The 25,984-nt window shown below is 41.8% G+C and overlaps 1 protein-coding gene across 3 annotated transcripts in view; it reads right to left on the bottom strand.

Moving 5' to 3' along the window:
- Nucleotides 1-25,984, bottom strand: part of pxdn (peroxidasin) — a 257,963-nt gene that overhangs the window by 111,594 nt on the left and 120,385 nt on the right. The window contains exon 1 of one of the 3 annotated variants that reach the window (XM_073056800.1): nucleotides 7,423-7,862. The exons of the other annotated variants lie outside the window; for them this stretch is intronic. The gene's annotated coding sequence lies outside the window, so the exon portion shown is untranslated. Of the gene's footprint in view, nucleotides 1-7,422; nucleotides 7,863-25,984 lie in introns of those variants that run through there. 3 annotated transcript variants of the gene reach the window in all.

Below are 25,984 nucleotides of genomic sequence, written 5' to 3' on the forward strand. Positions count from 1 at the left end.
GAACAAAGGAGTCTGGGAATACAGGCCTGTAATTTGCTGAAAGTGGTGTCATAGGTATAGAGGGTGTAAAGAAAGCTCTTGTCACATTGGCCTCCATAAATCAATGCACTGAGTGCAGGATATGGGATGTTATGTTGAAGTTGTACAAGATGTTGGTGAGGTCTAACTTGGAGTGGCTTTGATTGGCATTCATCTGTTTTGAAGGACAATGGGTGATGATCATCATCACAGGCCTGGGTTGATGGTATGGATATCCTGAGATGCCCAGTCATCAAGATCCCCCTCTCAGTCTCACCAGTGTAGTCCGAAGGAAAGCTTATGAAGCAATATGTTTGGCACCAGCTTGGCTGCAGGAGCTGCTGGGAGGATGTACAATGACGTCCAGGCGCCTCAGGGTCTTCACCCTGGACCTGCTCTCTGGGTTTACTTCCGTAGTTTTCGTCTCTCCTGAAGTTGACCACAAGGCACTGGGCTATTTACCCATAGCTAGGGTAGTGTGTTCAGTTTTGGTCACTTACCTACAGGAAAGATGTAGCAAGACTGAAAGAGTACTGAGAAAATTCACAAGGATGTTGCTGGGTCTGGAGGACCTGAGCTAAAAGGAAAGATTGAATAGGTTAGAACTTTATTCTTCAGAACACAGAAGACTGAGAGGATATTTGATAGAGGCATACAGAAGTATACTGTAGATAGGGTAAATGCAAACAGGCTTTTTCTACTGAGGTTGGGTGGGACTACAACCAGATTTAAGTGTGAAAGGTAAAAAGTTTAAGAGGTACATGAAGGAAAACGTCTTCACTAAGAGGTTCATGAGAGTGTGGAATGAGCTGCCTGCACAACTGGTCCATGATGGCAATGCTTAAGATAAGTTTGGATAGGCATATGGATAGTTGAGATATGGGAGGCTATGGTCCCACTGCAGGTCGATGTGAGTAGGCAGTTTAAATAGTTTTGGCATGGACTAGAGGGGCTGAAGGGCCTATCTCGGTGTTGTACCTCTCTATGATTTGCCGAAATTAAGGATCCAGCAAGCTGTATCTAACGAAATTGACATTGTGCTGCAGTTGTTACCAGTGTTAGTAGTTTAACAAAGCAGTGACAAAACTGAAGAAACAGAGTACTTTGGAAGAGACAAAGAGGGAGAAAAGAGTGACAAAGAAAAAAGGGAAACAGCAACTGAAACAAAATAATCAAAAGAAAGAGGGATGAGAGCTTCAGGTATGTAGATATAGATGAATGAAGTGGGGAGAGGCACAATAATAATGAGACAACTAGGAATCTGAGTCAGGGTCAAAAACAAGATATAAAAATGTTACCACCTGCTTAAATAAGGAAATGAACAGGATAAGAATGCATTGATTTACAAAACTGGAAGGAAATGGAATTGGCAAAGAATCTGTAACAGAAAAAAATGGTACAACAATGATGAAAATAAAACTGGAATAAAGCATGCAGAATACTGACTGGGAACTTTGTTATTTCGTATGGCAGATGTTTTTCTATTCACACTTCTAATTGTTTTTTGTCAAGCCACTCCTCCAGCTCGTGGCCCCATCGATGGACTGTGGCAAAGCCATCTCAAACCTTGGTGAGAGGACGTGTTTGGACTAGATGGAGGTCATCCTGGGTTGGGGCACCACAGGGGAAGCTGGAGTTTGTCAGGCATCCCATCAGTTTAGAGTTTGTGATACTTTGGCATGTCGACTTCAGAGTCTATTTGCGGCTGTCCAGTTTTTTTTTCCTGGTAGCTCTAGTAAAGCCCAGGCGGAGAGAGATGTGGGTGTTGTTCAGGTCTCTGTGGTGGAGGGGGGGGGGGGGGGTGGTGTTGGTGTGCCAGTAATGGCACCATTTAATGTGTTCGTCACAGGAGTCAAGGTTTTTCAAGATGTAGAAAAAATTTCGGGATTTGAGTCAGGAAGTTGGAGAAGCATTTTCTTTGAGTTTACACACTGCAATTTGCTGGGCATATTTTGGATACACTTGTAGAACTTTGCTAATGCTGCTCATCTATAACGCTCAGTGTTGAGAGCCAATGGACAGGTGCCGATTTTGGGGCTCCTGAGATTATATTCATAGGAGTATTGATGATGTTTGTGTGAATACTTCTCTCCCAGGTGAGGACGTGTGCAATATTCGGCAACTGAGAAACAGTGCTAGGCTGGATGTTCTTAGGAATAACTGGTTAGCACCCTATTTGGTTCCTGCTATCTTCCTTATCATGGCCATTCTGGATTTTAGTTTCTTTTCAACATTTTGAAGGTGAGTCTTGTATGAGAGAGTTCAATCTAGTGTGACTCTTGAGTACTTTGAGTGGATTGTTGGGTACCTTGAAATTTGGTTAGGCGGTTGTCCAGATGAAATATGAAAGTTACCGTTTTGTTGACATTCATATTTAGAGTAGTAGTCGGATAGGGAGTTGATATCTTGGGCAAGGTCTTTTCTCCCCAATGGATTTGACATCGCTTGATTGGAAGGCTATGGCCCAGTCATCAGCGTAACCAAATGTAGCAGATTTGGTTTCAAGGAGGTTACGGAGGTACAGATTGAACACGGTTGGAGTGAGGAATTACCCTTGGCAACGCCATTGTGGAACTTCATAATGCAACTGGTGTCACTTCCTAGGCAGATGAAGAAGGAATGAGTGCCTGTCATTCTGTGGAGGAGACACAAGATATTTTTTACTTGGGATGATTCAAGCTAGTTTTAACATCACGCCTTGGTTCCAAATGCAGCGGATAAATTGATAAAAGTTGCTCCGGTGTTCTGGCTTTCTTTCTGAGTTCAAAGCCTAGTTTGACGTCAGTGTGACAACTTATTCACTGGTATTGAGGTGTTGTCTGAAGCTGGCTTGTTCAATCAGATCTATGAGAAGTAAGGATCTATCAGAAGTAATATTCTCAATAAAATAATACGTTCACGTTTGTAGGTAAAGCAGCGGAGAGAAGTTGGGCAGTAGCTTGCTGGATCATCTGAGGCATTCCTGGTTCAGGTTTCACAATGACTTTGGCATGTTTCCAAGTGTTGGGGTGTTTTCCTTTTATTATGACAGTGGTGAACGCACTAGTCAGCCATTTGATACCCTCCTCTCCGAGATGTTTCAGCATTTCTGAATAGATATCGTCAATGCCAGTGGCTTTTGCTAATTTAGTGCTTTACAAGGCAGAATTTACTTTGGTGTAATTGGAAATGTATGTGTACCATCATCTTCTGGTGCATTATTGTATTGGGAACTTAATTTTCCATTACTCTTCCTCCGGAAGACTTGAGTATTAACCTAACTGGAAGAGTGTGAAACTACTGAATGAGAGAATTGACCAGTCAATTAGGGGAAACTGAATCATGATGGAGAGTGAAAAGTACACTGCACCTGAAGATTATATGATATAAAATGATAATGGAACGGTGTCCCCCAGCGCACTGTGGGATGCTGCAAAAGCTGTTATTAGGGGTAAACTCATAAAGTGGTCGGCTCAGAAGGAAAAGGAAAAAGAGAAACAAAAAAGGATCTTATTGAAAACTTACAATTTTTGGAGAGTAAGCATATGGAGTATAAAGACAGCAATGTTGTGAATCAAACTTTGGATACAAAACAAAATGTAAATAATATTTTTGAAAGTGAAGTTGAGAAGAGAGCTAAGTTTGTTAAACAAAATTTCTATGAGAATCTTAGAAATCTAAGAAATTATTTGCATGGAGAATACATAAACAGCAGGCTGAGAAATCCATACATAGGGTGAAAGACCCCCAGACTGATAAGATGTTTCACAATTTGGAAGACATTCAAAAATCTTTCGAAATGTACTACACAATGTTATATGCTCAACCCAAAAGCTGCAGAGTTAGCAGATATATCTAATTTCTTAACGTCCTTAGATTTATTATCTGTAGGAATGGAGCAAATTAAACTAATAATTCAGGAGATAACAGAAAAAGAAATAGGTAAGGCTGTATCAGCATTAAAAACAAATAAAATCTCAGGTGCTGATGGTTATCCAGTGGAATGGTACAAAACTTTCAGAGAGATAATTATATCAATACTTAAGAAATGTTTTAATTATGTTCTCGGAGGAGGGGAGACTCCGTTGTCCTGGAATCAAGCAATAATTTCACTAGTTCCTAAAAGTGTAAGGATCAGACTGAATGCAGTTCCTATAGGCTCATATCTGTTCTAAACACAGATTATATATTATTTGCATCAATATTAGCAAAAAGATTGGAAAATATAATTCCAGATCTAATTGACAGATCAAACAGGTTTTGTAAAAAGTAGGCAAACCCAGGACAATGTGAGAAGGGCCCTTCATCTCATTGACCACATAAGCAAAAATAACCTGGAATCTGTAGTTATTAGACTTGATGCTGAAAAGGCCTTTGACTCGGTGCGAAGGGAATATCTCTACTTGGTACTTAAGTGGTTTGGCTTTAATAATCAGGTAGTTGGATATTTGAAATCTTTATATTCTTCTCCTACAGCCAGAATTAAAATAAATGGGAATTTATCTAAAACAATATTTCTTGAAAGGGGATGTCGACAAGGGTGCCCCCTAAGCCCCACACTTCTCGCTCTTTTTATCGAGTCATTGGCCCAGGCAATTAGAGAAGACAAGATCATAATAGGTGCATTGATCAGAGATACAGAATATAAGATTTGTCTGTATGTGGATGACATTCTCGTGACTCTTACCAGTCGCAATTCAGGTTTGCCTAAATTATTATCCCTGTTGAAAGAATTTGGTTCCTAATCTGGCTATAAATTAAATTTACAGAAAACCCAAACTTTAAATTTTAATTACGAAACACAAGAAAACATTTACAGAATGAGTAAATTCAAATAGAAAGGTAATATTATTAAATATCTAGGAGTGCAAATACCCAAAGATTCGTCTACGATCTACGAACATAATTATATTCCCATAACAGCTGATATTAAGGTAGACTCAAATAGATGGTCATTGCTGCCAATAATATGTATAATCGAATAAAAGTCATAAAGATGGATGTATTACCTAGATTGCTCTTTCTTTTTCAATCATTGCCTGTTGAAGTACCTTTTAAGCAATTTAATGAATGGAAAAGAATGATTTCAACATTTATTTGGGGAAAACAGAAACCAAGAATTAGATTTCTGACATTACAGCTGCCTAAGGATAAAGGAGGATTTGCTTTGAAGACTATCATAGAGCAGCACAGCTGCGCAGTCTGATCCGTTGCTGTGACCCTAATTGTGAGGCAAAGTGGAAAGACTTTGTTCTAAATCCAATAAATATCCCTCTTCAATCTTTACTGGGGGATAAAACACTCCAAAAGAAGCATATAAATAAACTGACTAAGTGGATAACAGTCCCTCTAAACATCTGGTATAAAGAATTTAAAGACCCAAAATTTGAAAGAAATGTAACTGTAACTATGTTGGGTGTCACATGACACAGAATTCCTTCCAGCACAATTGGATGGTAGATGTACACATTGAACAAGTAACGGAATCACCTCATGCTGCACAATATCCTCCTTTAAGGTTTTAGAGTCCTTTCAACAACTCACAGAAACGTATCACTTAGAGAAACAAGACTTCTTTAGATATCTTCAACTAAGACAATATTTTTATTAAAAATATTAAAACTATTGGAGAGAAGGGGCTAAGTCTGATTAATATATTCATTGTTGTGTATAAAGGTAATATTAAAAAGAAACTGATAACCAGGATTTACTCGATTTTACAATCTACAGGGGTCTGTCTCTCCACAATGTATGTTAAATCAAAATGGGAGAAAGAACCCAACATAAAATTGACACAAGATGTTTGGTTAAACACATGCAGAACACATTCGACTGCTTCAAGCTCAGGTCTGTGGAGGGAATTCACCTGGAAGAATACCTTAAGATTTTTCATAATGCCAAAAATAAAGAAGTTGCAAAGTAACAGGCCTGAACAAGGTCAATGTTGGAGAATGTTTTTTGGGAGTGTCCAAAGATTTTGTCTCATTCGTTAGACGTGGTAACAGAGATAAGGTCAATAATCAGGCCAGAGATTAATTTTGACTTTAATGTTATTTACTTGGGTAATGTACCAAATGGGCTCAAAAAGCATGAAAGATATTTGTTACAAATACTACTAGCAGCCAGTAAGAAAGCGATTACCAGGAAATGGCTAAGCAAAGAGTCTCCTACAGTCCAGGAATGGATAGAAATAGTTCAAGAAATTTATGTTATGGAATGATTGACTTTCTCTCTGAGACAGGCCACTAAAAAATTTGAAAGATACTGGGAAAACTGGACATTTTATTTGAACCTGAAATGACTTCTTCACTGTACATCTATTTAGTTTGAAGAACTTTGTTTTATTTCTTCCTATGAGGGAACCTGCAGAATGGACTTTAAAGACATGGATCTTAAGGTCCCCTGAGACTATGCAGGACAATTATGGACATAAGAGTTTGGTTAGCCTTGATACAGCTAAGTAATCCATTTCACTGTTCTTTTTTTCTATTATAAGATATGGATTTCACTTCACCTATGCTGACCCTGTCTGTCTGTTTTTATCCTGTTTGTTCTGTTATCTGCAAAATAATAAAAATAAAGTTTTTTAAAAAAAAAAGTACACTGCACCACCAACACACAAAATGCTGGAAGAACTCAGAGGATTAGGCAGCATCTATGGGGAGAAAATGACAGTTGACAGCTTAACTCTATATTCTTCAACTGGACTGAAAGAACGAGGGTAGATATCCAATTTAAAAAGGTGGGGGAGATAGGGTGGTGCAAGATTACTATCAGGCAGAAGCCTGAAGTCAACACTACCAGGTTCAAGAACAGCTACTTCATTTCAACCATTTGGGTCTTGAACCCACCTGCAAAACCCAAATCACCGAAAACCCAATCAGTATTATAGTTTGGCAAGACTGAGCCAACAATAAACATAGCTCTAAAATGGCGTTGTATTTTGTTCTATATTTTTTTTCTTGTATAAATTGTGTATAACTTGGGTTTTTCTTGTGAATGCTGCTTATTTTTAAGATGTGCTTGTGATGCTGTTGCAAGTACATTCTTCATTACACATGTGGCTACAGGTACTTGTGAATAAACACAAGATTGACTGGTAGGTGGTGAGGCGATAGGCAGATGAGGGAGGGATAGTGTGGGAATGAGATAAGAAGCTGAGAGGTGATTGGTGGAAGTGGCAAATGATTAAATTAGATGGAATCTGATAGGAGAGGACAGAGGAACATGGAATAAAAAAATGAGGTGAGGAGGGAAACCAGAGGGAGGAATGTATAAGAGATGGACAAATAGAGAAGGCTGGGTGATGGGCCCCATGGTTTAAGGCACTATTTTTCCAATTCCAAATGACTTCAGGAGATGCTTACACATCCACAGGAAATGCTCTTTATTACTCCTAATCCACTTTGACTGTTGGTTACTAACCTTACTCTATTTTATTTGTAGATTTTCATTTATAAGACCAAACATGAAATGAGAAAACAAACAGATCTGCTGAAGGAACACTGTAGTTCAAGCAGCACGTAAGGGGAAAAGGAACTGCTGATAAATCAGGTCAAAAGAGAGCACACTTCCCTCCCAGTTCCTCCAGCAGACTGTTTGATCCTCCAGGATCCAGCATCTTGAAGAGAAAACACAGCATTAGATATTTGTACTCATTGACCTGAAAATTAATACAAATACAAATTAATTTTGTATATTGATTTCAGCTTAAAAATACTTCCTTATTGTTTTAATTATTTAAAACTAAAGTGACACCAAATATCTATTTGAAAAACTCCCATATTTGAAAGTACACAAATATTTGAAAAGCGAGTAGGGGGCGAAGTACACAACCTTCTGATGCACCTGCACTGATGGAGATTGTAGAGAAAATGTTGTTCCCAATCAGAACTGACTGGGGTCTGCAAGTGAGGAAATTGAGGATCCAGTTGCATAAGAAGGTTTTGAGACCCAGGTCTTGAAGCTTATTGATTAATTTTGAGAAGATGATGTTATTGAATGCCCTGCTGTAGTGGATCCTGATGTATGCATCTTTGCAGTCTAGGTGCTCCAGGGTTGAGTGAAGAGCCAATGAGATGGCATCTGCTGTGGACTTGCTGCTCCATTAGGCAAACTGGTGTGGATCCAAGTCAATTCTCAGTTAGGAGTTGATATGTTTCATCACCCACCTCTCAGAACACTTCATCACCATGGATGTATGTGTTACCTGACAATAGTATTGTACAATTTATGTAGTATTGTGTTTCTTGTGAATGTTACATTGCAGGTGTTACTGCAGTGATGCTGCTGAAGGCCAATTTTCCATTTCATCTGGTCAGACATGTGACAATAAACCTTATTTTAATTTTATTTCTCTACCTGATATATAGATTTGGTTTATCAACTCAAACTTAATTAGATCACTCTTAACTTAACTGAGCCACAGCACCGATCTATCATGTAACCTCATAAATAATGATTCTAATGATCTCCTCAAACGACATTGATCAAACCTGCTCAAAGCCCTTCAAAAATCGTGGCAAAACCGTACCAGCACTCAGCAAATAAGGAAAGATTCCAATAACGTCAACATGTTTACTTTCTTCTGATCTCTGCTCTTTAATAATGGACTTTGATCATTTTCAATTTGAAAGCATTAGTCTGAAATCTGCAAACTGCAACAAAAATTATGACCAGGGCATTCACAATTTCCTCACTATTTCTCAACATTTGGGAAACAAAACTATCAATTTCTTCATATATTTACCTAATCCAAATCCTATTACTTTTCCCATTAATGACTTAAGCCCATCACCCATACTGGGGCATAAGCTGCCAACAGCGACTTACAAAGTCCTCTGTCCTGGGCCAGTCTTTCAAGTTGTCTCCAAGTGCAGCCCATCTTCTTGGCTTATCCTTTCTCTCCCAGGCATAAGGCCCCTGGAGCCTCTGGTGGTGCTTCCGTAGCAGTGGGCTTTTACGGAAGGGGTTGCTCACCCCATGCCCAACCCTCCTCCTTTCGCACCAGGCTTGGGACTGACCGTGTTGAAGTTACTTTTCCCATTATCAGTCATAAATTTGATCCAGAATCTGTCATTTTGTTTGTTCAGGGTATGGTTTAGCATACAGGTGGACTGCAGCTTGGAATAATAATTATCTTTGCAGAATATACAAGGAAGACAACTCATGTTTATTTTCCATCCAAAAGAATGCTGCAACAAAAAGGTCAGTATATAGATCCTGAAAATTGTTTGTCACAAGCATCAAAAGACTAAACAGAAGAGATGATGCAGTAAGGAAACATAGAAACATAGGAAACCTACAGCACAATACAGGCCCTTTGGCCCACAAAGTTATGCCAAACATGTCCCTACCTTAGAAATTACCATCAGGTCACCTCTCATCCTCAGATAGAATACAATGTTGTCTGCACCTTTTGGTTCAAAATGACAATATCATTTATATTTTTATTGAAACTCAAATTACTACTTCTTATTGATTCAATCAAATTGGTAGATAATTCAAAGTTTAAGTCAAAATATGGAATTACAAGAAAAAAGATTTCTAAATTACATTTTGTAAACAAATAGTTGAACTCTTAGAGATTCCTACTTTCTTCTAATTTACGAGAGAAAAGTTTGCATATCATTGATGCTAAGACTTACTGATATACAATTCCTAAGGATATGCCCATTACCTTTCTTGAACAAAGGAATAATATTTGCCATCATCCAATCTTCTGGTACTACTTCTGTGGCCAATGGCACAAGAATCTCTTTCCTTGCTTACCAGAGTAACCTGGGGTATGCACTAGCCAGCTCTGAAGACTTATTTACCCTAATGTTTTGCAACAGTTCTAGCGCATCCACTTTCTTAACATCTGTGTGCTCCAGCTTATCTGCCTGCTCTAGGCTGTCTTCAGAATCTTCAAGGTTCCTCTCAAAGGTGAATACTGAAGCAACGTTTTCATTAAAGACCTTTCTTACCTCCTTCAAGTTCAAATGCATGTTTCCTTCTTTTTTCCCCTGACTGGTCCTGTCCTCACTCTAGTCATCCTACTGTTCTTCGCATGTGTAAAATGCCTTGGGATTTTCCTTACTCCTACTCCCCATGGTCTTCTCATGCCCACTTCTGGCTCTCCTTTGTCTATTCTTAAGTCCCTTCCTGGCCACTTTGTAACTGTCCAGAACAATGCCTGATCCTTGCTTCCTGAACATTAAGTATGCTTCTTTCTTTCTTCTTACTAGATGTTCTACATCTCTTGTCAACCATGGTTCCTCCATCCTGCCATCCATTCCCTGCCTCAATGATACATGTGCCAGAACCCATGCAAGTGCACACTAAACAGACTCCACATTTCCTCATGCATTTCCCTCAATACATATGTTCCCAATTTAAATAGATATACAGATACTTTATTGATCTCAAAGGAAATTACAGTGACACAGTAGCATTACAAGTACACAGATATACAAATATTAGAAGAAAGAAAGAATAAAAAATAAGTTACCTCAAACAATCTATCAGGAGGGTGGTCATCACTTCCCCTGCTATAGGTCAACTCATTATAGAGCCTGATGGCTGAGGGTAAGAATGACTTCACGTAACGCTTCTTGGAGCAGCACAGTTATTCTAGTCTATTACTAAAAGTGCACCTCCGTTCAGTCAAGGTGTCATGCAGAGGGCGAGAAACATTGTCCAGAATTGCCAGGATTTTCCGTAGGATCCTTTGTTCTACCACAGCCTCCAGTCTGTCCAGTTTGATTCCAACTACAGAGCCAGCCTTTCTAATTGATTAATAGTCCCAAATTCCTGCCTAATAACATGGTAATTCACCCTCCCCTGATTAAATACTTTTCCATATTGTCTGCTCCTATCCTCCAAGGCCATAGTAAGGGTCAGGGAGTTATGTTCTGTTTCCAAAATGCTCACCCAGAGACATCTGAAACCTGACAAGGTTCATTGCCTTGTGCCAGATCCAGCATGGCCTTTCCACTAGTCATCACATCTACATATTGCTTAGGAATCCTTTATGAACCCACTTAACAAATCCTGTCCCATCTAAACCTCTTGCACAAAGGAGGTGCCAATCAACAATAGGGAAGGTGAAGTCACCTATAACATAAACCCTGCTATTTTTGCATTTTTAGAAAAATCAGCCTCCAAATCTACACCTCAGTGTTGCTATTTGGGGGGGGGGGGGGGAGAAGAGGACAGAGAGCTATAGAGTGATTTCTCACTTTCACTCACACTGACTCAGTAGACAATCACTCCAAAGCATCTTCCCTTTCTGCAGTTGTGATACTATCTCTGATTTGCAATGGCACTCCCCCACCTCTTAACTTTCTCCTTGTCCCCTTTGAAGCATTTAAACCCCGGGATATAGAGCAGCTATTGCTGCCGGTGAGTCAGCTGTCTATGTAGAGTCATGGCTGCATGTACTGATCAAAGCTCTAAGTCCATTGCACATTGCAATAGTTCTCACATTAAGAGTGACACATTTCAACACATCCAACAAATCCAACCTTTCCACTCTATCCTGTGCCAGATTCATACGGTGATGCTAAGAGTGGCGACAACTTACTGGTGGTTGTGTAAAATATTGTGGTAAACAATCACCAAAAACAATAATGAGGCAAGCAAAAGCGAGGCTGAATCGAGGATCGAGGCATGTTCAAGATAGAAGTGGGACGAGCAGAGCGGAGAATAGCGAGAGAGAAGATTCGGAGCCTGTCCAGCTGAGAGGAGAGCGAGGTTTGACTGAGCTATGTGCTAGCCCGATTTGGAAAGGTCGATATGGGCCGGAACGTGGAGGTGGGGCCCAGGCCCAGAGTGTATCAATGCAACAGGGCTCAGGTCTTAAGCAAAGAATGACCTGATGTTTGAATGATTTAAATGCTGAGCTGGAAGGATTGAAAAGGCAGGGCACTGGGACAGGAGGAGAGGGTCCAGCTGAGTGTGCTGGCTGCTCTGCGACGTTTGCTCCACTCTCCGCTGCACTGAGGCTTCATGTCTGTGGGCTCCAAGGCGCTTTGCTCTGCTGTGTGATGAACCGAGGCTGAGGCTTTGGGCCTGCTCCGGCTTACTTACTTAACTTTTTTCTTTGCAAACAGCTGATACTAGAGCGTACAATCATCACAGCGATATTTGATTCTGTGCTTCGCGCTCCCTGGAGTACATATCGGAATAAATATAATAAAAATTTAAATTATAAATCATAATTAGAAAATAGAAAAGGGAAAGTAAGGTAGTGCAAGTCAGGTCCAGATATTTGGAAGGTACGGCCCAGATCCGGGTCAGGATCCGTTCAGCAGTCTTATCACAGTTGGAAAGAAGCTGTTCCCAAATCTGTCCATACGAATCTTCAAGCTCCTGAACCTTCTCCCGGAGGGAAGAGGGACAAAAAGTGTGTTGGCTGGGTGTGTCATGTCCTTGATTATCCTGGCAGCACTGCTCTGACAGCGTGCGGTGAAAAGTGAGTCCAAGGATGGAAGATTGGTTTGTGGGATGTGCTGGGCTACGTTCACGATCTTCTACAGCTTCTTCCGCTCTTGGACAGGACAACTTCCATACCAGGTTGTGATGCACCCTAGAAGAATGCTTTCTACAGTGCATCTATAAAAATTAGTGAGGGTTTTAGGGGACAGGCCAAATTTCTTCAGCTTTCTCAGGAAGGCGCTGGTGGGCTTACTTGGCAGTGGACTCTACTTGGTTAGACCAAGTCAGGTCATTTGTGATATTCACTCCGAGGAACTTAAAGCTTTTTACCTGTTCCATCTGCGCACCATCGATGTAGATGGGGTCGTGCGGTCCACTACTCCTGAAGTCAACAACCAATTCCTTTGTCTTGCTGACATTGAGGGATAGGTTATTGTCTTCGCACCATGCCACCAGGTTCTTAATTTCCTCTCTGTACTCAGACTCATCATTACCCAAGATACGGCCTACAATTGTGGTGTCATCAGCAAATTTATATATTGAGTTTAATGGAAACTTGGCCACACAATCATGGGTGTACAGTGAGTACAGCAGGGGGCTGAGTACACAGCCTTGTGGGGCACCGGTGCTCAGAGTGATTGTAGAGGAGAGCTTGTCCCCTATTCTTACAGCCTGGGTCCTGTCTGTGAGGAAGTTGAAGATCCAGCTGCAGATCTGAGTGCTAAGACCCAGGTTCCGGAGCTTAGGAATCAGTTTATTTGGAATGATGGGATTAAAGGCAGAGCTGTAGTCGATGAAAAGGAGCCTTACATATGCGTCTTTATTCTCCAGGTGTTCTAAGGAGGAATGTAGTGCCAGAGAGATGGCATCTGCCATTGACCTGTTGCTCTGGTAGGCGAATTGCAAAGCGTCAAGGTTGACCGGTAGGCTGTGGTTGATGTGTGCCATAACCAATCGCTCGAAGCACTTCATAGCTGCATCAGTCTTCATGTCTATGAGCTCATTTTCATTATGAATACTGTTTGATTGCTTTTATTGTTTGCACAATTAGTTTTGTTTTGCTCTTTCTGCACGGTGGGGTGTTTGTTGGATTTTTTCTTAAATGGGTTCTTTTGGGTTTGTTGTTTTGTGGCTGCCTATTAGGAGATGAATTTCGAGGTTGAATAATGAATACATACTTTGGTAACAAATTTATAGGTTGAACTTCAAACCTATCACTCTGGTTCCCATCACACTGGCAAACCCTTCCCAACAGTTCCAGCAAACTTGCCAGCAAGGATACTGGTGCCCCTCAAGTTCAGGAGTAAACAATCCTTTTTGTACAGGTCATACCTTCCCCAGAAGAGATCCCAATGATTCACAGATGATCTGAAACCCTGGTCCCTTCACCAATTCCTCACACGCACAATTAATCTGCCAAATAACCTATTTTTACCCTCACTGGCCTGTGGCACAGGCAGAAATCCAGAGATTACCACCCTAGAGATCCTGCTTTTCTGCTTTCTGTCCAGTTCCCTACTCCCCATATTCTCTTTCTGGACCTTCTTTTCCTACCATGTCATTGGCACCAATATACCACAACTTCTGGCTACTCATTCTCTCTACCCCGTCCCCCCGACCCTTAAGAATGCTTTGGACCTGATCTGGGACATCCCTGACCCTAAGAGGTAATATACTATCTGGGCATCTCTTTCACGTCCACAGAATCTCCTGACTTTTCCCCTAACTACTGAACCCACTCTCACCACTGCACACCTCTTCTCCCCCCTACCCTTCTGAGCCAGAGCCAGACTTCAGTGCCAGAGATCTGGCCATTGCTGCTTTCCCCAAGTCATTCACCTAACAGTATCCAAAGCACTTTACTTGCTATTACTGTTTTTCCCAAAAAGGCTGGCATGACATCTTGAGCCAAAAGGCTTGTACAGTGTTGTACTGTTCAGTGTTCTATATTCCAAACATCCCAGATTCAATCCCCATATAATGCATGCAAGGCCATTTGGTCTGATGGTTCAAAAAACTGCAGTTGGGATAGGTTGAGAAAAAGGGGGCATAAAGAATTTTCTCTTTAGTACATTGGGTAGTCTTGGGGTGATGGGCTGAACCAGCATACGATGTTCACTGAAAACGACACCAAGAGTACATATATCCTTGCTGCATGTGTGGAATGAAATTTAGTCAACTGTGCTTAGTTTGTCTGAGTTTATACCAGCCTTTACCTCTCAGTGCAGCAAATATTCTCCTTTCATGTACTCAACCAACGCTACTTGAAATATTTTACAGCAAAGCTTATTGTCTAATACGCTGTGTTGAGAACTCAGTTTTATTTACTTATTGAGATACAGTGTGGAGTAGGCCCTTCGGCCCATTGAGCCATGCTGCCCACCAATCCCCCAATTTAATGGAAGCTTAATCATGGGTCAATTTACAATGACAGATTAACCTACCAACCTGTGCCTCTTTCGATTGTGAGAGGAAACAGGAGCACCCAAGAGGAGACCCACGCAGTCACGGGGAAACGTACAAACTCCTTACAGGCAGCAGCGGGAATTGAACAAGGGTCAGCTGTACTGCAAAGCGATGTGCTGACCTGTTTTAAGTCACTGCCAGCTTTTTTGACAAAGTCAGCTACTGTCACGTACACAAGTACATGTAGGAGCTGAGACAATTTTAAAAAACTTAATTGCAGCAGCAACACAGGAAGATCACCAAATACTGATTACTGGCCAATAGTTAATTCATTTATTTACAATATCACAACCATTCATGATTTTCAATATCAAATCTCCTTTTCATTCCCCTTACTCAAGCAGGGATAAACCAACTACTTCAGTTTTTCCCTGGTGTATTGTGATGTTCATAGGTTTATTTGGGTCATAACAAAGTATCTAGACAGTGAACAGTAGCATCAACCTACTACCCTCATAAGTCACCAAATGACAATTCAGGATAGAGACTACACGGATCTGGCTGATGAAAATAAGATTTGTATTCCATCGCTTATGGGTGAAGAAACACCAATTCTGTCATTTCTCTACTCGACCACATACTTTGAACATGGAAATGGAATAAACAGACATCTTCACAAGTCACTGAAAGCACAACTAATTTTTCAATTGGAGTTTACAGTAAGGATATCTTATTAATCCTTTTGTATATTTGGTAGTGTTCAGATCAGCCAAACAGTGGGTTTCAGAGGCAAGTTATACCACTTCAATGTGGTTTTAAAAGTGCAATGGAGTCTGACAAAACTGCGTGGAAATGGAAAATGGATGTCGCCAAAATACACAACTGAAACAGGTGATGCAAGAAAAAAGCTGTGAAACAGAAAATTATGGAAAACAATGCCATTAATAATGCCAGATGATAAGCTGCTTCTGAACAATTGGTATGAAAAACATTCACCAAAAGGAGCTTTCGGCAGGTGGTCACACCGGGCCCAAGGGAGACAGACAAGTGGGTAACAGTCAGTAGAGAGAAGGGGAAGAGTCAGGTACTAGAGAATATCCCTGTGGCTGTACCCCATGACAATAAGTACTCCTGGGGGAAGCAACAGTGGCCATGCCCCTGGCACAGAATCTGGCCCTGTGGCTCAGAAAGGTACGGAAAGGAAGAGGAAGACAGTAGTGATAGGGGACTCTATAGTTAGGGGGACAGACAGGCGATTCTGTGGATGCAGAAAAGAAACTTGGATGGTAGTTTGCCTCCCAGGTGCCAGGGTCTGGGATGCTCCAGATCGTGTCCAAGATATCCTGCAGTGCGAGGGAGAACAGCCAGAGGTCATGGTACATATTGGTACCAATGACATAGGTAGGAAAAGGGAGGAGGTCCTGAAAAAAGACCACAGGGAGTTAGGAAGGAAGTTGAGAAACAGGACTGCAAAGGTAGTAATCTCAGGATTACTGCTTGTGTCACGTGACAGTGAGTACAGGAATAGAATGAGGTGGAGGATAAATGTGTGGCTGAGGGATTGGAGCAGGGACAGGGATTAAGCTTTCCGGATCATTGGGACCTCTTTTGGGGCAGATGTGACCTGTACAAAAAGGACAGGTTGCACTTGAATTCCAGAAGAACCAATATCCTGGTGGGGAGGTTTGCTAAGGCTTCTGGGAGAGTTTAAACTAGAATTGTTGGGGGGTGGGAACCGAACGGAAGAGACTGGGGAAGAGATGGTTGGCTCACAAACAGAGAAAGCTTGTAGACAGTATGAGAGGGACAATAGGCAGGTGATAGAGAAGGGACGCACTCAGACCAAAGACTTGAGATGAGTCTATTTTAATGCAAGGAGCATTGTGAACAAAGTGGATGAGCTTAGAGCGTGGATCAGTACTTGGAGCTATGATGTGGTGACCATTACAGAGACCTGGATGGCTAAGGGACAGGAATGGTTACTTCAAGTGCCGGGTTTTAGATGTTTCTGAAAGCACAGGGAGGGAAGCAAAAGAGGTAGGGGCGTGGCACTCTTGATCAGAGATAGTGTCATGGCTGCAGAAAAGGTGGATGTCATGGAGGGATTGTCTACGTAGTGTCTGTGGGTGGAGGTTAGGATGTGGGTGTTTTTTATAGGCTGCCCAATAGTAATATCGAGGGGCAGATAGGGAAACAAATCCTGAAAAGGTGTAATAATAAGAGTTGTTGTGATGTGAGATTTTAATTTCCCAAATATTGATTGCCATCTTCCTAGAGAAAGGGTTTAGATGGGGTGGAGTTTGTTAGGTGTGCTCAGGAAGGTTACTTGACACAATATGTAGATAAGCCTACAAGAGGATAGGCTGTACTTGATTTGGTATTGGGAAATGAACTTGGTCAGGTGTCAGATCTCTCAGTGGGTGAGCATTTTGGAGATAGTGATTATAATTCTATGTCCTTTACAACAGCATTGGAGAGAGATAGGAACAGACAAGTTAGAAAAGTGCTTAATTGGAAAAAGGGGAATTATGAGGCTATCAGGCAGGAAATTGGAAGCTTAAATTACAAACAGATGCTCTCAGTGAAAAGTATGGAAGAAATGTGGTAAATGTTCAAGGGATATTTGTGTGAAGTTCTGCATAGGTACGTTCCAATGAGACAGGGAAGTTATGGTAGGGTACAGGAACCGTGGTGTACAAAGGCTGTAATAAATCTAGTCAAGAAGAAAAGCTTACAAAGGGTTCAGAGAGCTAGGTAATGTTCAAGATCTAGAAGATTATAAGGCTAACAGGAAGGAGCTTAAGAATGAAATTAGGAGACCAGAAGGGGCCATGAGAAGGCCTTGGCGGGCAGGATTAAGGAAAACCCCAACGCATTCTACAAGTATGTGAAGAGCAAGAGGATAAGACATGAAAGAATAGGACCTATCAAGTGTGACAGTGGGAAAGTGTGTATGGAACCAGAGGAAATAGCAGAGGTACTTAATGAATACTTTACTTCTGTATTCACTACGGAAAAGGATCTTAGTGATTGTAGTGCTGACTTGCAGCAGACTGGAAAACTTGAGCAAGTAGATATTAAGAAAGAGAATGTGCTGGAGCTTTTGGAAAGCGGCAAGTTGGATAACTCGCTGGGACCGGATGAAATGTACCCCAGGCTAATGTGGGAGGCAAGGAAGGAGTTTGGTGAGCTTCTGGCGATGATCTTTGAATCATCAATGGGGACGGGAGGTTCCGGAGGATTGGAGGATTGTGGATGTTGTTCCTTTATTCAAGAAAGGGAGTAGAGATAGCCCAGGAATTTATAGACCATTGAGTCTTACTTTAGTGGATGCTAAGCTGATGGAGAAGATTCTGAGAGGCAGGATTCATGAACATTTGGAGAAGTATAATATGATTAGGAATAGTCAGCATGGCTTTGTCAAGGGAAGGTCCTGTCTTACCAGACTGAATGAATCTTTTTGAGGATGTGACTAAACACATCGATAAAGGAAGAGCAGTAGATGTAGTGTATATGGATTTCAGCAAGGCATTTGATAAGATACCCCAAGCAAGGCTTATTGAGAAAGTAAGGAGACATGGGATCTAAGGGGACATTGCTTTGAGGATCTAGAACTGGCATGCCCACAGAAGGCAAAGAGTGGTTGTAGACACGACATATTCTGCATGGAGTTTGGTCACCAGTAGTGTGCCTCAGGGATCTGTTCTGGGACCCTTACTCTTCATGCTTTTTATCAATGACCTGGATGAGGAAGTGGATGGAAGGGTTAGTGAGTTTGCTGATGAGACGGCTGTCAGAAGTTACAGAGGATGCAAAACTGGGCTGAGAAGAGGCAGATGAAGTTCAACCCGGATAAGTGTGAAGTGGTTAATTTGGTAGGTCAAATATGATGGCAGAATATAGTATTAATGGTAAGACTCTTGTCAGTGTGGAGGATCAGAGGGATCTTGGGGCCCGAGTCCATAGGACGCTCAAAGCAGCTGCACAGGTTGACTCTGTGGTTAAGAAGGCACATGATGTATTGGCCTTCATTAATCATGAAACTGAATTTAGGAGCCGAGAGGTAATGTTGCAGCGAAATAGGACCCTGGTCAGATCTCACTTGGAGTACTGTCCTCAGTTCTGGTCGCCTCACTACACGAAGGATGTGGAAGCCATAGAAAGGGTGCAGAGGAGATTTACAAGGATGTTGCCTGGATTGGGGAGCATGCCTTATGAAAACAGGTTGAGTGAATTCGGCCTTTTCTCCTTGGAGCTACAGAGGATGACAGGTGACCTGATAGAGGTGTCCAAGATGATGAGAGGCATTGATTGTCTGGATAGTCACATGCTTTTTCCCAGGGCTGAAATGGTTGCCACAAGAGGACACAGGTTTAAAGTGCTGGGGAGTAGGTACAGAGGAGATGTCAGGTGTAGGTTTTTTTACTCAGAGTGGTGAGTGTGTGGAATGGGCTGCCAGCAACGGTGGTGGAGGTGGATACGATAGGGTCTTTTAAGAGACTTTTGGATAGGCACATGGAGCTTCGAAAAATAGAGGGCTATGGGTTAGCCTAGTAATTTATAAGGTAGGGACATGTTTGGCACAACTTTGTGGGCCGAAGGGCCTGTATTGTGCTGTAGGTCTTCTAAGTTTCTAAAAATTGTGTTGCAGTTTTCCATATCTGTTCTTCAAAAGCGAGGTTGGATCATGAACTATAAACTTGTTTAGAGAGAATAAACGCAGAAGTGTTTGGAACAATTATATGGAGCAAAATCTAAACTATTTACTCTCAAGGCTGCTGTTACTAGCTAAGCATGTGAAAATGCTCTAAGCACACTTAGATGTCAAAAATATATACCAAGCTGAAGATGTGTTTGCCTGGATGCTTTATATTTTCTGATTGATTTGTAATTTCTCCACAAAATAGTTGATTTACAATCTTTGTAGCACATTCGATTTTAATCATTCAGCGACCGGATCCAATCCAAACTAGCAGAAAAGCACTTTGGTCTCTCGCATAGGCATTTAACTGCAAGCATAATTTGGCAACAAATTAAAGCGTTTACAATGTTAATAATCAGATAAACAGAATACACATGCTGTTATGTTTCATTCAAATTTTAAATTAAACAAGAATGAAGAGAAATTTAACACTATGAAACCAGAAAATGCAAATATTGACCAAAACGTAGCAGAGATTGAATGTAGTGCAAACAGTGCTTTGATCTCAGGCAATGATGTATCTAGTGGCTGCCAAAACACAATAACAAATCTTCACCCAAACATGTATCAAAAAGCCTATTTCTTCTCAATAATGCTCCCTTTTGACACACCACTGCCTTTGAACTGTTTCACACTCTGTAACATGCATTCCTCTACCACATTCAGAGCAATTTTACTCTCAAGATGAAAACAGAAAGAAGATGGAGATTCTCAACAAGTCAATTATTTTTTACCAAAATATTTTGTCTTTATTTCAGGTCTCCAGTATCAGCCATTATTATTTTTAAATTTAATGTGTTTATATTTTTAGAGCATATTCTGGACTTGGGGAGTAGAGCAAAATATGAACTTCAGTGACCAACTTCAGCCACGAATCCTTGGACCTGAATACGGACTGAAGACGAAATTTAAAATGTAGCCTTGGGCAATAGGTTCCTGGAGCTGCTACTTCAAAAACTAGACAATGCTGATTAACACTCATTTTGGTTGTCTGGAGTGTGGGTGCAAAGAAGGAGATGAGAAAGTTATATGTAGTTCAAAGGAAACCTTATAACCATATAACCATATAACAATCACAGCACGGAAACAGGCCATCTCGGCCCTCCTAGTCCGTGCCGAACTCTTAATCTCACCTAGTCCCACCTACCCGCACTCAGCCCATAACCCTCCACTCCTTTCCTGTCCATATACCTATCCAATTTTACCTTAAATGACACAACTGAACTGGCCTCTACTACTTCTAAAGGAAGCTCATTCCACACAGCTATCACTCTCTGAGTAAAGAAATACCCCCTCGTGTTTCCCTTAAACTTTTGCCCCCTAACTCTCAAATCATGTCCTCTCGTTTGAATCTCCCCTACTCTCAATGGAAACAGCCTATTCACGTCAACTCTATCTATCCCTCTCAACATTTTAAATACCTCGATCAAATCCCCCCTCAACCTTCTACGCTCCAATGAATAGAGACCTAACTTGTTCAACCTTTCTCTGTAACTTAAGTGCTGAAACCCAGGTAACATCCTAGTAAATCGTCTCTGCACTCTCTAATTTAGTGATATCTTTCCTATAATTCGGTGACCAGAACTGTACACAATATTCCAAATTTGGCCTTACCAATGCCTTGTACAATTTTAACATTACATCCCAACTTCTGTACTCAATGCTCTGATTTATAAAGGCCAGCGTACCAAAAGCCTTCTTCACCACCCTATCTACATGAGACTCCACCTTCAGGGAACTATGCTCTGTTATTCCTAGATCTCTCTGTTCCACTGCATTCCTCAATGCCCTACCATTTACCCTGTATGTTCTATTTGGATTATTCCTGCCAAAATGTAGAACCTCACACTTCTCAGCATTAAACTCCATCTGCCAACGTTCAGCCCATTCTTCTAACCGGCATAAATCTCCCTGCAAGGTTTGAAAACCCCCCCTCATTATCCACAACACCTCCTACCTTAGTATCATCAGCATACTTACTAATCCAATTTACCACCCCATCATCCAGATCATTTATGTATATTACAAACAACATTGGGCCCAAAACAGATCCCTGAGGCACCCCGCTAGTCACCGGCCTCCATCCCGATAAACAATTATCCACCACTACTCTCTGGCATCTCCCATCTAGCCACTGTTGAATCCATTTTATTACTCCAGCATTAATACCTAACGACTGAACCTTCTTAACTAACCTTCCATGTGGAACTTTGTCAAAGGCCTTGCTGAAGTCCATATAGACTACATCCACTGCCTTACCCTCGTCAACATTCCTCGTAACTACTTCAAAAAATTCAATAAGGTTTGTCAAATATGACCTTCCACGCACAAATCCATGCTGGCTACTCCTAATCAGATCCCGTCTATCCAGATAATTATAAATACTATCTCTAAGAATACTTTCCATTAATTTACCCACCACTGATGTCAAACTGACAGGTCTATAATTGCCAGGCTTACTTCTAGAACCCTTTTTAAACAATGGAACCACATGAGCAATACGCCAATCCTCCGGCACAATCCCCGTTTCTAATGACATCTGAAAGATCTCCGTCAGAGCTCCTGCTATCTCTACACAAACTTCCCTCAAGGTCCTAGGGAATATCCTGTCAGGACCTGGAGATTTATCCACTTTTAAATTTCTTAAAAGTGCCAGTACTTCCCACTCTTTAATTGTCATAGGTTCCATAACTTCCTTACTTGTTTCCCACACCTTACACCATTCAATATCCTTCTCCTTAGTGAATACCAAAGAGAAGAAATCGTTCAAAATCTCTCCCATCTCCCTCGGCTCCACACATAGCTGACCACCCTGATTCTCTAAGGGACCAATTTTATCCCTCACTATCCTCTTGCTTTTAATATAACTGTAGAAGCCTTTCGGATTTACTTCCACCTTATTTGCCAAACCAAACTCGTAACTTCTTTTAGCTTTTCTAATCTCTTTCTTAAGTTTCCTTTTACATTTTTTATATTCCGAGCAATTCCTTTACTCCATGCTGCCTATATCTATTGTAGACATCCCTCTTTTTTCGAACCAAGTTTCTAATATCCCTTGAAAACCAAGGCACTTTCAAACCTTTAACCTTTCCTTTCAACCGAACAGGAACATAAAGATTCTGTACCCTCATAATTTCACCCTTAAATGACCTCCATTTCTCTATTACATCCTTCCCATAAAACAACTTGACCCAATCCACTCTCTCTAAATCCCTGCGCATCTCCTCAAAGTTAGCCTTTCTCCAATCAAAAATCTCAACTCTAGGTCCAGTCCTGTCCTTCTCCATAATTATATTGAAGCTAATGCTATTGTGATCACTGGACCCGAAGTGCTCCCCAACACATACATCTGTCAGTTGACTTATCGCATTCCCTAACAGGAGATCCAACACTGCCCCATCTCTAGTCGGTACTTCTATGTATTGTTGCAAAAAACTATCCTGCACACATTTCACAAACTCTAAACCATCCAGCCCTTTTACAGAATGAGCTTCCCAATCTATGTGTGGAAAATTAAAATCTCCCACAATCACCACCTTGTGTTTACTACAAATATCTGCTATCTCCTTACACATTTGCTCTTCCAACTCACGCTCCCCATTAGGTGGCCTATAATACACTCCTATCAGTGTTACTACACCTTTCCCATTCCTCAATTCCACCCAAACAGCCTCCCTAGAGGAGCTCTCTAATCTATCCTTCCAAAGCACCGCCATAAGATTTTCTCGGACAAGTAATGCAACACCTCCTCCTCTGGCCCCTCCTACTCTATCACACCTGAAGCAACTAAATCCAGGAATATTTAGTTGCCAATCACACCCTTCCTGCAACCATGTTTCACTAATAGCTACAACATCATAATTCCAGGTATCAATCCACGCTTTAAGCTCATCCACCTTTCTTACAATGCTCCTAGCATTAAAATAGAGACATTTAAGATACTCTCCACCTCCTCCTCTCTTTTCATCCCTAACAATGCATTCAAATTTATTATCCTTTTCTTTCTTCTCCCCTACATCTTCGGGCTGAGCGCATCCCTTCTCCATCACCTGCCTTTCCTCCCTCACACACTGTCTACTTACTTGCTCTACTGGTGAACTAACCTCCTCTCCCATAGTTTCCTCAAATTGATTTCCGCCCCCCCCCCCATCTTACTAGTTTAAAGTCTGCCCTGTAGCCCTAGCAAACTTCCCCACTAGGATATTGGTCCCCCCAGGATTCAAGTGTAACCTGTCCTTCTTGAACGGGTCACGCCTGCCCCAGAAGAGGTCCCAATGATCCAGAAACTTGAATCCCTGCCCCCTGCTCCAATCCCTCAGCCACACATTCATCCTCCACCTAATTCCATTCCTACTCTCACTGTCGCGTGGCACAGGCAGTAATCCCGAGATTACTACCTTTGCGGTCCTTCTTCTTAACTGCCTTCCTAACTCCCTATACTCTCGTTTCAGGACCTCTTCCCCTTTCCTACCTATGTCATTGGTACCTACATGTACCACGACCTCTGGCTCCTCACCCTCCCACTTCAGGATATCTTGGACGCGATCAGAAACGTCCCGGACCCTGGCACCAGGGAGGCAAACTACCATCCGGGACTCCCGATCACCTCCACAGAACCGCCTGTCTGAACCCCTGAATATCAAGTCCCCTATTACTATGGTCCTCTTTCTTTTATCCCTACCCTTCTGAGCTACAGGGCCGTCCTCTGTGCCGGAGGCCCGGCCACTGTCACTTCCTCCAGGTAGGCTGTCCCCCCCAACAGTACTCAAACATGAGTACTTATTGTCAAGGGGTACAGCCACTGGGGTACTCTCTAGTACCTGCCCCTTCCCCTTCCTGACCGTGACCCATCTATCTGCTTCCCGTGGCCCCAGAGTGACCACCTGCCTGTAACTCCTCTCTATCACCTCCTCACTCTCCCTGACCAGGCGAAGGTCATCGAGCTGCAGCTCCAGTTCCCTAACTCGGTCCCTCAGGAGCTGCAGTTCGACACACCTGGCGCAGATGTGGACGTCCGGGAGGCTCGGAGACTCCAGGATCTCCCACATCCGACACCGAGAACAACAAGCTGCCCCCACACTCATACTTCCCGAATAACTGAAAATAACAAGGAGAACCAAAAGATAAGCCTACTGTGCCCTCTTCCGCCTAAGCCCTCTGAGCTCAAGCCCTACACTCTGCTCCCGGCTCACTCCGCTGCCCGCAAACGAAGCTGCCCGCTGCTTAAGGCTGCATTCTTTTTATATCTTCCCTCCTTCCCAGGCCTCCTTCACGCGCCTGCGCAGTCCCGCCTCTCAGAACTCCGATCTGAGAAGCAATTTGAAAATGGCCGCCACCGTAATTCTTCTCAAAGCCTCGCTGTCCTCTTCCAAAAGAGAACTACCTCACTCCTTCTCTCCTTTTTTATATCTTCCCTCCTTCCCAGGCCTCCTTCACGCGCCTGCGCAGTCCCGCCTCTCAGAACTCCGATCTGAGAAGCAATTTGAAAATGGCCGCCGCCGCACTTCTTCTCAAAGCCTCGCTGTCCTCTTCCAAAAGAGAACTACCTCACTCCTTCTCTCCTTTTTTATATCTTCCCTCCTTCCCAGGCCTCCTTCACACGCCTGCACAGTCCCGCCTCTCAGAACTCCGATCTGAGAAGCAATTTGAAAATGGCCGCCGCCGCACTTCTTCTCAAAGCCTCGCTGTCCTCTTCCAAAACCTTGTAGATACATTGTAAATGTCGAATTGTCATTTGACCTTTAGCATATAAAATGTCATATAATGTCAGGCCAAGCAGGCTTCTTCGTCCAAAAGATTCTCAATATGATGCCTGCTGTATCTCCTTTTGTTGAATAAAAGACTACTCCATATCTCCCAGCTATGTCTCTCAGGTGACCTTGTTCAGATTACAACAATATTATGCTTCCAAGTTACTGAACTTTAACTCCTGCCTGTGGGTAGCAATAGTAATTCAACATGATACAATTAATTAGCTCATTTTTAAAAATCTGTTCAAAAGTATTCATCAAGTGATAGCAAATATTAGGAACTCCCTAACGCAACATGATCAATATATGAAAATCACGTCACACTTTACCACTGAAACGTTACTATACAATAGAAGCATAATTTCCCAAAATTGAAAACATGTCACAAGTTCATGCAGCACATTATTTTTCTTCAAGCTCAACAAAGTTCAAAGTAAATTTATTATCAAAATACATACATGTTACCATAACCACTGAGATTTATTTACTTACAGGCATTTAGAAATAGAATTTACAAAAAACTATACATAAACAAAGGCTGACAAGAGAACTAGTTTAAGAGGTAAATTGGAATGTAGTTCATGTAGATACAGTTATGTACAGGAGCACACAGTTAACTGCTGAAACTAAATTAGAACACTTATTGAAAAAATTAGATTCCATGGGAGCCTGAGACCGGATTGGATGCTGAGGCAAGTAAGCTGGCTAT

Source organism: Hemitrygon akajei, chromosome 9 (assembly GCF_048418815.1).
Source record: "Hemitrygon akajei chromosome 9, sHemAka1.3, whole genome shotgun sequence".
Classification (NCBI taxonomy): Eukaryota; Metazoa; Chordata; class Chondrichthyes; order Myliobatiformes; family Dasyatidae; genus Hemitrygon; species Hemitrygon akajei.